Source organism: Astatotilapia calliptera, chromosome 19 (assembly GCF_964374335.1).
Source record: "Astatotilapia calliptera chromosome 19, fAstCal68.1, whole genome shotgun sequence".
Taxonomy (NCBI): domain Eukaryota; kingdom Metazoa; phylum Chordata; class Actinopteri; order Cichliformes; family Cichlidae; genus Astatotilapia; species Astatotilapia calliptera.
This window is the reverse complement of record NC_137440.1, coordinates 9,969,750-9,981,122: the sequence shown is the minus strand read 5'-3', so window position 1 is coordinate 9,981,122 and position 11,373 is coordinate 9,969,750. Positions and strand designations below refer to the sequence as shown.

Sequence of the window (11,373 nt, the reverse complement as noted above, 5' to 3'; positions counted from 1 at the left end):
ACCCCATATGGTTGTTATAAAGGCGGAAACAATCGATACAGACTAAAGGAGGGTTTTTGTATCGGTTACGTTTTAACATGGGACTGACTCACTGCTGCCTCTGCTGGACATCAGAGGACCTGTGGCGTTTTTGCTCCCCAGAGTTTAAGTTTTCACTTCCTGTTTTTGCCACTTTTCTCCTCTTCATTTGCTGAATTTGTCTCCTTTGTTTTCCTTTGACCCATTTTTGTTCTCAGTGGTCATTTCCCAGCATTCCTCTTGTTCTTCGTCATGCATGCCTGTCTTTAATAGCTGATTTTACATATAAGACTTGTTTTGGGACTTTTGTGTCCTACAGTTAGGTCTTCTGACTTTCTCTGAAACTGTTACGGCCTCGCAGTCTTTCCCTCGATTTGGAAGATGGCTGAGACAGCTCAGTGCAGTTTGGTCGTACGTGATCACGGCGGCGCTGAGCTCTGACTCTTAATAAAGAATGCCTCGCCGCTCTCAAACAGCCGCTGACTGGTTTAATGTTGCATCCACAGAAAACAAGCTGCCATTCATATTCAGCAGCTTCAACACTCGGCCGTAAATATGACAACTTGTTTGTATGGAAACGACTGTGAATGTATGTAATTACAGGGCAGACGGTTTTTAGGATGCATTTACTGTCTGGGGTTCATTTGTTCAGGTTCTGTCAGTGTTTCCCAGTAATGGGAGCTCTGATCAACAACGCGTGTGATGGAACAAAAGCCCCGAAACGGCCCAACGTGAAGAAAACAGGAATATTGAGTTATGCACCACACAATGAATTTTGGTCAACTCTTCGATCGGCTCTCAGTCGACCACTTAAGCTGTCTGAAGTGTGAAAGGAGGGCTGTCAGAGCGCTGAGAGCAAAATCAGCTGGTGACGCGGCGCCGCTCTCCGCCATTGATCCCAGCGTCCATCTGTCCGGCCCTCACGCCACCCTCTCCTTCATGTTTACGACGTCCCAGCTCTCGGGGTCGGCATCGTCCCGGCCCGTCCAAGCCGTCTATCAAAACGCCTGCCCAGCCCAGCCCCGCCCCCTTTCCCCTCCATTAGCTGCACACAAACCCCTGGCGGCTCCACGGGACCAGACAGCCCGCCTCTGGCCCTGGCTCCGCGTATCGATTGGTTCTTATGGTAATGGCCGTCTGTCTCCCTATAGTCTAATTGGCTAAGTGATGGGATTGATCCTCAAGATTGTTCACTAAGTTCATTTGCTGCGGCCACCATCGAGACCAGCGAGTGGACTGCATGCATGTTCAGAGCTGCTGCGAGGCATTCAGGGTAATGGCTCTGTAATTGATCAGCTGCGAGCGCAGGTGGGAGGGGCCGGTACATTAGTGCAGGAGGATGTTCGGAGAATGTTGATTAAGGCTCGTTATGGCCGTCATTATGTGATAATCGATTGAGGCGCGCGTGTTGTATACGGGCCGGTGCGCCCTCTTTTTGGAGCAAACCTTTTATGTGACGTCTGGTCTGCAGAGCGGCTGTAACCGAAGACGCCGTCGCGAGTCACGTCACGGCTCCTCGTTTCAAACCTGGTTATAGTCCTGTTTAAACAGCTACTTCCTCTCCGCTGTAACTCCAGAACTTTCTCACCACCTATTTACACAAATATTTAAGCGTCACGGCAGCGTGCACGTGCTCTTTTATTTTATCCGCAGCCAAAACAGCGAGTGCAGGCCGCCGCCAGCCTCCTGTCCCAGTAGTAATAACACGTACTTAATTCCATATCTGAGTCTCACCTTGCTACTCCCACACTCTTATTGTTCCTCTCTCTGCGTACACAGAGCGGGCAGCGAGCAGAAACAGACGCGTGCACGCCGCTCATTGATTATGACACCTCTGAGCACGCGCACACACTCATGCACGCCACACGTGTGCGCTCACCGGCAGCGTGCACACCAGTCCGTGTTATCTCCCGCACATATGTTTACCTCAGGGCCGTCCCCGGTCCCTGTAATGAACTCAGTCAGTCTGAGCTGTGCTGGAGGGATTGTGGGATGTGTGTGTGTGTGTGTGTGTGTGTGTGTGTGTGTGTGGGGGGGGGGGGGGTCGCCTGTCACTCTCCTATAAAACAATTAAATCTGAAATCCTACCCCACCCCGCCTCGCTGCAGTGGCCCGCAGTGACTGCGACAGACACACACCGCAGATCTGTGTGTGTGTGTGAATATGCATGACGCCGCGTTCAGCTTTATCAGCCTCATTATGACTCATCGACATGATGCGAAGCTTCATTCACATTCAGGTGAATGCTGCACGTCTCCGGTACGATCCCGTCGTGTCAAGAGCACACATACGGCGCCACTTGGAGGAGAGTTCAGCGCCCCGGCCCACATCAGCCCTCCGGTCTCCTGTGCATGTCAGTCTGCTATCAGTAATGCTTGAGCCTGAAGGGTGAAGATTTCCTCGCAGCAGGAGAAGAGGAGCAAAATAGCGAGCGTGGGATGAGGCGGCAAAGGGAAGGAGAGATAAGATAGGAGAGGGAGGGGAAAGGAGGTGACACGGTGATGCACAGCGATATGTCGTCACAGAGGGAAAAAAGGTTAATCCGTTTAATGTGCTGCATATGATCCCAAAAGCTGAACGGCTGCGATGCTATCGCGCACACAGAACACACCCTTTAAAAATAAACATGAGAACAATTACCCTCCAGAGGATGTGGGGGGACGGTGGGGCTCCCACTGTCTCCATTTGTAATGAGAACATTTTGACAACAAGCAGGTCGCCGCTGAGGTCAAGACATCCTGAGACTGGGACAATTATAACGCCGGGGCAACGTGGACACATCGACTAGTCTGAAATACAGAAATTAGAGTTTCATTTGAAAAGAAAACGAATGTGAAGAAAAACAGAAACGTTAGTTACATGAAAGAAACAGGACGATGTTATTTGCATCATGGGTGACATGAAAATGTAGGAACATTTTAGTTGTTAAGCACCAAGATAAATATCACTAGCTGCTTACAAAGATGAGTTTTTATTGGCTTTTAAAAGGGACCACGAGGCTGCAGCTCAGTCTCAGAGAGAGAGACGTGTGGAGTTCACTGATGGAGGAGCTGTGTCTCCTTTAGGTAGCAGCCTCGTGCGCTGCACAACCAGCTCTGATCGCATGACCTCAGGGTCCTCCGGGAACATAAGGGTGTAAGTTCTCGGACATAAGCTGCTGCGTGTCCATGCAGCTCAAAAACCCAAAACCAGAATCTTCAAGGGAAGACTCTGCGTTCTGCACATGTTGCAAACAAGCTTCGCTAAGACAAGTGAACACTGAATGACCACGATGATGAAATGAGTGCACGAATAACAATCTCCAGTGACGTGACTCCACATGGCAGTATTTCTCAAGGGATCCAAACAGAAGCGAAGCATTCAGAGAGAGGATTCAGGCGACCAAGACTTCCCGTCACCTTTGACACAAATCTGTCAGGGACACAAACAACAACCTGTTTTCTCTTCATCAGTTTGGAGAAAACTGTCAGCCGTCCAGCTTCAGTAGAGTCTAAGCAGCTTTGCAGCATCTCCAGCTCAGGAACATCTCGAGACACACAACAAGATGTCGTTGGCATAGAAGCGAACAGAAATGTTCTTAAAACTGCTCAAAATGTGCTGATGAGGGAGCAGGAATGACAGAAACATTAAAGGTGTCACGGTTTGCAAGCCGTGTGAATTATTTAGGACCAGGACGCGGCAGCTCTGGTGCAGGTGAGTATTTATTAACAAAGGAAATACAAACAACAAAGGCACTGGGAACATGAAACTGGAACCTAAACTGGGTAAAACTAACAAAACAAACCAGAAACAAAGGTGCAGGGAGGTCCGGGGAACTACACATGGAGCGATGCAGGGAGACCGAGGGAAACCAACACAGATGAACCAGCAACTACTATGACAGAAGACACAACTTAAATACACTCAGAGAATACAGGGAGATTACACACAGGTGGGGAACACAGCTGGGAGTGATTAACGTGACGAGACTAGGGAGGCAAACTGAAAACACTCACATAAGACGCAGACCTTCACAATAAAACAGGAACTTACACATGAAAGGACACAAACTAAGAAACGCGGACTAGATACAGGAACACACGGGCAGAACAGAGTAACACTAAACAGAGGAAGAACAGAACCAAAATCGCAAGAAGAGAAAACACAAAACGCTGGGTCAAAAGGACCCAGGATCATGACAAAAGGCACTGAAAGAGAACCTTGTGGCACACCACAGAGAAGGATATGAAGCTCCACCCGATACACCCACCCAGTATCTATTAGCTAAGCATACTGGATAAACTCATGAATGAAATTCACTGGAAGTATACTTGTTACGGAGTATAGCATGGTGGGAAAGGACGGAGAGAAACCCCCCCCCCCCCCCCCTAAGTTTTGTTGGTTTTGTTTTTGAGTTTGCTTTGGATTAATTGCATGTTTTTGTGTTTATTTACGGTTGTTGCACCTGTGTGGGAGGGGAGATTTTACTCTAGCCCAGCTGCCAGTGAGGCGGAGTTGAATACAGGGAGCGGCTGATTGGAGTTCCTCTTTATAAAGGGGAGAGGAAGCAGGAAGTGTTGTTGTTGTTTTTAGTAGGACCTCGGTGAAGCAGGAGAGCCCTGGAGATCCAGGACAAAGTGTGCGCATTTTTAATAGAAAGGATTTTTTTTTAGCCTGGCCTGGTTTTTGCTTTTAACGAAACGGAGGACGTGGAAAGGAGGACGTATTCCTATGGAGCTGTGAGAGGACGTGCTGGAAAAGAGAGGACGTGCTGGAAAAAAAGGGACGTGTTGGAAAAGAGGAAAACGAGCACTAGACTGGAGACCTCCTGCGCCCCGATAAGAAGAACTGGACCAGCTCGGGGAAGTTTAACTGCCGGGAGGTAATGTGGAGACCCAGCCTCGAACAAAGTTAAAGCCTGAAAAGGTGGGTGGCAAACCTGTTTTAGGGAGCTGCAGGATTGATACGTGTTGGTTGCGTGTTCGTGCAGTGACCCTCTCTCCCCTGTTTGTAACTAGGCGAAGAACTCGGACCGCGGTGGTCTTTGGGCTTTGGATCCCTGGCCGGGGTTGTCTTCAGCCGGTAGTTTGCCTAGAGGAAGAGCAAATAAATTTTGTGTAACCCATTGCAGTGTGTGCGTGGTGGTTTGTTGCTGGTCCCTACTAGAATTCCTATTCTTTTTGCACGGAGGCTCTCTTAACAGACCTCCCGTAACATTTGGCGTTTGTCGACAGGATTTGTGACCAGTATACAAACCTATCTGCCTTAGACTGATTAATATGGCGGATGAGTTATCTGAAACCAGAAATATGGCGTCACCATTTTTTATCGGTGCGCCCTGGGTACCAAAATTTTGTGGGCTTAATACGAATTATGAAGATTGGGAGAGTCAAATTAGCGCAATGCTCCGTGCTCAAAAGTGGTCGATAGAACAGCAATGTGATTTTGTATTGAGTGCATTAGGAGGAGAATCACGACGTGAAATTCTTATTCTGGAACAAGCGGAGCGGGATACGCCAGATAAAATCTTTCTTCAGCTTAAAGAACTGTATGGGGACAAAACAGCCGTGGGTACCCTGCGTGCCATGTTTTATGAATGTAGACAAAGGACAGAAGAGCCTATTAGAAAGTTCACGTTACGCTTAAGGGAGTTGGGCCATCGCCTGCAGACAAAAGAGCCACAAGGGTTTCGGCGGGCTGACCTGCACCTGCGTGATCAGTTTGTCTTGGGTCTTAGGGAGGGTGAGATACAGCGTGATCTGCGGCGTTTATTAAGGCACGATCCTGACCTCTCATTTGAACAGGTGCGTAAAGAGGCTCTGCAATTGGAAGCGGATGCGCTGTATGGCGTACATGAGGACTCCGCTTGTGCTGTAGTAAGAGGGGATTTAAAGTGGCAGGATACTCTGAATTGGAGAGATAAGTTTAAAGTGGAGATCCTTGCAGAAATGAAGGAGCAAATTATGGATCTCAAAAATACTCTTCAGGAGGAGCTGAGGGAATTTGTCCGACCAGCACCAATGCCACGGACGTTTTCAGCTCCTAGAGGTGAGCGAGAAAGGTGGAACCTTAGTTCCCCTCAATATAGGGGAGGTGTTGAAGTGTCCGAGCCACCCCCGGTGACAAAGCAAACCCCACGGTTAGTGGAGCGACCACGGCACAAGTGGGATGAGCATGGGCAGCCTATTTGTAGTAGGTGTGGAGTTAGTGGACACATGGCAAGAGAGTGTCGGGGCACTTCATCTCAGATGGCTTTAAACGAGTAAATCCAGTCGCTATGGGCCAGGTGATTGGAAAGGATGATAGTGGTCCAACTCAGTTAAACCACCCTCAATTTTTAGGGGCATGCCGTCAAGTAGAAGTATTCATTGATGGTAAAGAAGTGACATTTTTGCTGGATACTGGGTCTAATGTAACATTAATGCCACAAGCCTGTTTTAGGAGATTGTTTGGTGAACAGGAGCCGGGGAAAGAGAGTGATCTTAATTGGCTAAAGCTGAAGGCCGCGAATGGATTGGCTATTCCTTACGTGGGCTATGTGTTAGCTGAAGTACAGGTGGGAGACATTACCCTGAAAGATATGGGAATTGTGATTTCAAAGGACAACCCCAATAATTCTAATGCATTACCTATATTAGGTATGAACATCATCGTTCCATGTTGGGATGTGTTTTTTTTTTAAACCTCAGACGCAGACCCAGACCTGGCCTGTTGGCTCGACTGTAGACGCTCAACAAGCGTGGGCATCTGCTTTTCAGGACTGTCAAAGAATTCAGGCAGCTGTCCCCGTACCACAAGTAGGGACCCTGCGACCCGCTTACCGCCACCCGGTGAAGATCCCTGAGCACAGTGAGCAGGTGATTTGGGCTAGGGCCCCACAGACACTGAGGAAAGGACAATGTATCTTGGTGGAGCCATTGGAAGGGCCTAGTACAGTTGCCGTTGCTCGATCGCTAGGAACTGTCTATAGAGGCCGGGTCCCCATCAAAGTAAGGAATCTCAATCCTTTTCCTATTACGTTACGACGTTATGAGGCCCTGGCTACATTCTCCACGGAAAATGTCGACATTCAGGAACCTTTTGAAGTCACGTTTGAGCAAACCAGGCCAGGCATCGTTGAAGTGGGCGTATCCCAGGTGAGCTCGGAACCATCTGGTAAAGCTCCTCACATTGAAGTTATGACACAAGGGCGGTCGAATCTATCTATGGAGGAGCAGGAAAAGTTAAATGGTCTCTTGAGGAAGTGGGGCGATGTGTTTGCTGCCGACGAAGAGGATTATGGCCACACAGATGTAATTACGCACTCTATTCCGACAGGTATGGCACCTCCTATTAGAGAGCGGTATAGGCCAATCCCCCCTAAAATGTATCAGGAAGTGCGAGAATTGCTGAATAATATGATTCGATCAGGGGTGGTGCGAGAGAGTACAAGTCCCTGGGCAGCACCCATTGTCCTGGTAAGGAAAAAGAATGGGGAATTGAGATTTTGTGTGGATTACCGCAAGTTGAATGCAGTGACACATAAAGACGCCCATCCATTACCTAGAATTGAAGAGATCTTGACGATGCTGACTAAATCAAAATACTACTCCACCCTTGATCTAGCAAGTGGGTATTGGCAAGTGAAAGTTTCTGAAGCTGACAGGGAAAAAACTGCATTTTGTACTCCTTTTGGCTTGTATGAGTTTGAAAGAATGCCTTTTGGATTGTGTAATGCTCCAGCAACATTTCAAAGGTTGATGCAGAGTTGTTTGGGAAGTCAAATCACAGAGTCCGCTTTTGTCTATCTGGATGATGTGATAGTATATTCACCGGATTTTGACAGCCACCTAGAACATCTGCAGGCAGTGTTTGCAAGATTGAAGAGCTATGGGCTGAAGTTGTGACCTGATAAATGTGTTCTTTTCCAGCAACAGGTGAAGTTCCTGGGTCACCTGGTGAACAGTGAGGGTGTGGCTCCGGACCCTGATAAGATTGCCGCTGTACAGAAGTGGCCGGCCCCGCAGACTATTCATCAGGTGCGTTCCTTCTTGGGCTTTGCCGGTTATTATCGGCGGTTCATTGCAGGGTTTGCGGGTGTTGCTAGGCCTCTTAACTCGCTGCTAGTGGGAGTACCGAAGAATAAAAAACAGAATATCCCCATAAATTGGGATGAGGATTGTCAGCAGTCCTTTGATCTTCTGAAGCAGAAATTGCTCGAGGCTCCTATTTTAGCTTTTGCTGATTTCAGATTACCCTTCCGGCTTTATACGGATACCAGTAAAGTGGGCCTTGGTGCAGTACTGTCTCAAGTACAAGATGGGAAGGAATGTGTGATAGCCTATGCTAGCAGAAGCTTAGCACCCGCCGAAAGGGATGATGCAAACTATAGCTCCTTTAAACTGGAGCTGCTCGCTTTGAAGTGGGCGGTGACTGAGAAATTTAAAGATTATCTATGGGGGTCTCTGTTCACAGTTTATACTGATAATAATCCATTGGTCCATTTATCGACTGCAAAAGTGGGCGCAGTGGAACAACGGTGGGTAGCCCAGCTCGCAAATTATCAATTTGATATTAAGTATCGGCCTGGCCAGGAAAATGTGAATGCTGATGTTCTGTCTAGAATGCCATTGCAGGTGCAACCCCAGGATTTGGTGCCTCCACAGAGGGTGGACGAAAAAGCATGGGTTCAGGCTGTGAACATCGATTAGGATCCAGGATGCTGGCAAGGCTTACAAGAGCAGGACCCCACGCTGCATAGAGTGAGATACTACATGGCCCGAGGAAAGATGCCATCTGGGGAGGAAAGACGCCAGGAGCCTACTGCAGTCTTAAACTACATGAAACAATGGTCACGGCTGGATTGTTGGAGGGTGTTCTGGTCCGCAGGGGGGTGGATTCCAACACCTGTGAGGCGTACTACCAAATCCTTGTTCCTTTGGAGGTACAGTAACCAACATGGAAGGCTTTCCATGAAAGGAATGGTCATTTGGGGGTGGCAAAGACACTTTCGATGCTGCGCCGTAGTTTTTATTGGCTTCAAATGGAGAAGAGAGTGCGGGACTGGACAACATCCTGTGAACGGTGTGTACGTCATAAAGGTCGTGGTGACGGTCAGGCCCCACTTAGTCCTGTTCTTACACACGCACCTCTCCAAACCGTGGCAGTTGATTTCCTGACATTAGGTAGACCGGCAGACTCATACCAGTACATTTTGGTCGCCACTGATTTGTTTACAAAGTATGCTTGGGCAATACCTACCAGGGACCAGACCGCTGCAACTACAGCGAAGATGTTGTTGAAACATATTATTCAGCCAATTGGATGCCCAGAACAACTGCACTCGGATCAAGGTGCTAATTTCGAGTCCGCCCTCATAAAGGAGCTCTGTCAGTATTATAATTGTCGGAAAAGTCGAACTACTGCCTATCATCCTCAGGGAAATGGGGCCTGTGAACGTTTCAATCAGACATTAATAAATATGCTGTCCACCCTAGAGGAAGAGAGGCGGACTCGGTGGGTACAATGTTTGCCCGAACTGCTCCAGGCTTATAATAACTCTGTCCATGCGTCTACAGGTTACACCCCCCATTACCTGATGTTTGGATGGAATGCTCGTCTGCCAGGCGAGCTGTTTATGGGGACGAAGAGACCCATGGAGTCAACCACGACGCAGGAGTGGGTGAGGAGACATCATGAGCGCTTGAGGCTGGCATACCAGATGGTGGAAAAGAGCAGCCAGAAGGCTGCAGGCCGGATGAAGGACAGGTATGATGTTGGGGCTAGGGCAGCACCATTGCTCCCGGGGGAAAGGGTTCTAGTCCATACGACAAGAAGGGACGGACAGGGTAAACTGGCAGCACACTGGGAGGAAGAGATCCAAATTGTAGTTGGCCAGCCAAACCCTATGAACCCAGTCTACAGAGTTCAGCCAGAAGGTAAAGATGGGCCTGTTAGAGTGGTCCATCGTAATCGCCTGCGCATATGTACTTTCTTGCCTTCCGTCAATGATAAAACAGGAGGTGGCGCCTTAGAACCAGGAACGGCAGCTGCGCATGATATAGCGACAGCCTCAGACCAGTGGTTACTTCTATGGAGTATGGCACAGCAGATGCCAGGGCCAGGTCACTATCTGTCCTCCAACAAGTCCGCCCCTGCAACTCAGGAGGGTTTAAGGAGATCTGCCCGTGAAAATCTCGGGAAGCCCCCACCTCGATATACTTAGTAGAGTGCCCGAGGACGGGCTAGGAAAAAGTTGGGGTGGGTGTTACGGAGTATAGCATGGTGGGAAAGGACGGAGAGAAACCCCCCCCCCCCCCCCCCTAAGTTTTGTTGGTTTTGTTTTTGAGTTTGTTTTGGATTAATTGCATGTTTTTGTGTTTATTTACGGTTGTTGCACCTGTGTGGGAGGGGAGATTTTACTCTAGCCCAGCTGCCAGTGAGGCGGAGTTGAATACAGGGAGCGGCTGATTGGAGTTCCTCTTTATAAAGGGGAGAGGAAGCAGGAAGTGTTGTTGTTGTTTTTAGTAGGACCTCGGTGAAGCAGGAGAGCCCCGGAGATCCAGGACAAAGTGTGCGCATTTTTAATAGAAAGGATTTTTTTTTAGCCTGGCCTGGTTTTTGCTTTTAACGAAACGGAGGACGTGGAAAGGAGGACGTATTCCTATGGAGCTGTGAGAGGACGTGCTGGAAAAAAAGGGACGTGTTGGAAAAGAGGAAAACGAGCACTAGACTGGAGACCTCCTGCGCCCCGATAAGAAGAACTGGACCAGCTCGGGGAAGTTTATCTGCCGGGAGGTAATGTGGAGACCCAGCCTCGAACAAAGTTAAAGCCTGAAAAGGTGGGTGGCAAACCTGTTTTAGGGAGCTGCAGGATTGATACGTGTTGGTTGCGTGTTCGTGCAGTGACCCTCTCTCCCCTGTTTGTAACTAGGCGAAGAACTCGGACCGCGGTGGTCTTTGGGCTTTGGATCCCTGGCCGGGGTTGTCTTCAGCCGGTAGTTTGCCTAGAGGAAGAACAAATAAATTTTGTGTAACCCATTGCAGTGTGTGCGTGGTGGTTTGTTGCTGGTCCCTACTAGAATTCCTATTCTTTTTGCACGGAGGCTCTCTTAACAGACCTCCCGTAACATACTCGGAGGTTATTAGATTAATTTAAGCTAGCTTAGATAAGGTTATAATCATTATTATGATATTAAAACTAAAGATAAACTGCGATACTTGATTAAAATTAGCGGTAAAATGATCTGAATGTACGACTGGTGGAAAGAGCTCGGACTGAATACAGCTGTTCGTGTAAGTGATAAATCAAACTAGTGACTTAGACTGATGACACAGTCACCTCATAGGCACAGAGCAGCCGAGCTGGAATCAAAGCTAATCGTTAGCTTCTGAAAA

At 48.5% G+C, this 11,373-nt stretch overlaps 2 long non-coding RNA genes across 2 annotated transcripts; both read left to right on the top strand.

Annotated features, from left to right (window-relative positions):
* The first annotated feature begins 3,741 nt into the window (after positions 1–3,741).
* On the top strand, positions 3,742–5,122 carry LOC113012291 (uncharacterized). The gene is made up of 2 exons (XR_003270678.2): positions 3,742–4,923; positions 5,016–5,122. It is a non-coding gene; the product is annotated as an uncharacterized LOC113012291 (long non-coding RNA).
* A 2,745-nt stretch (positions 5,123–7,867) lies between these two features.
* Positions 7,868–11,016, top strand: LOC145422457 (uncharacterized). Its single transcript, XR_013903741.1, has 3 exons — positions 7,868–8,015; positions 9,555–10,817; positions 10,910–11,016. It is a non-coding gene; the product is annotated as an uncharacterized LOC145422457 (long non-coding RNA).
* The last annotated feature ends 357 nt before the right edge of the window (positions 11,017–11,373 follow it).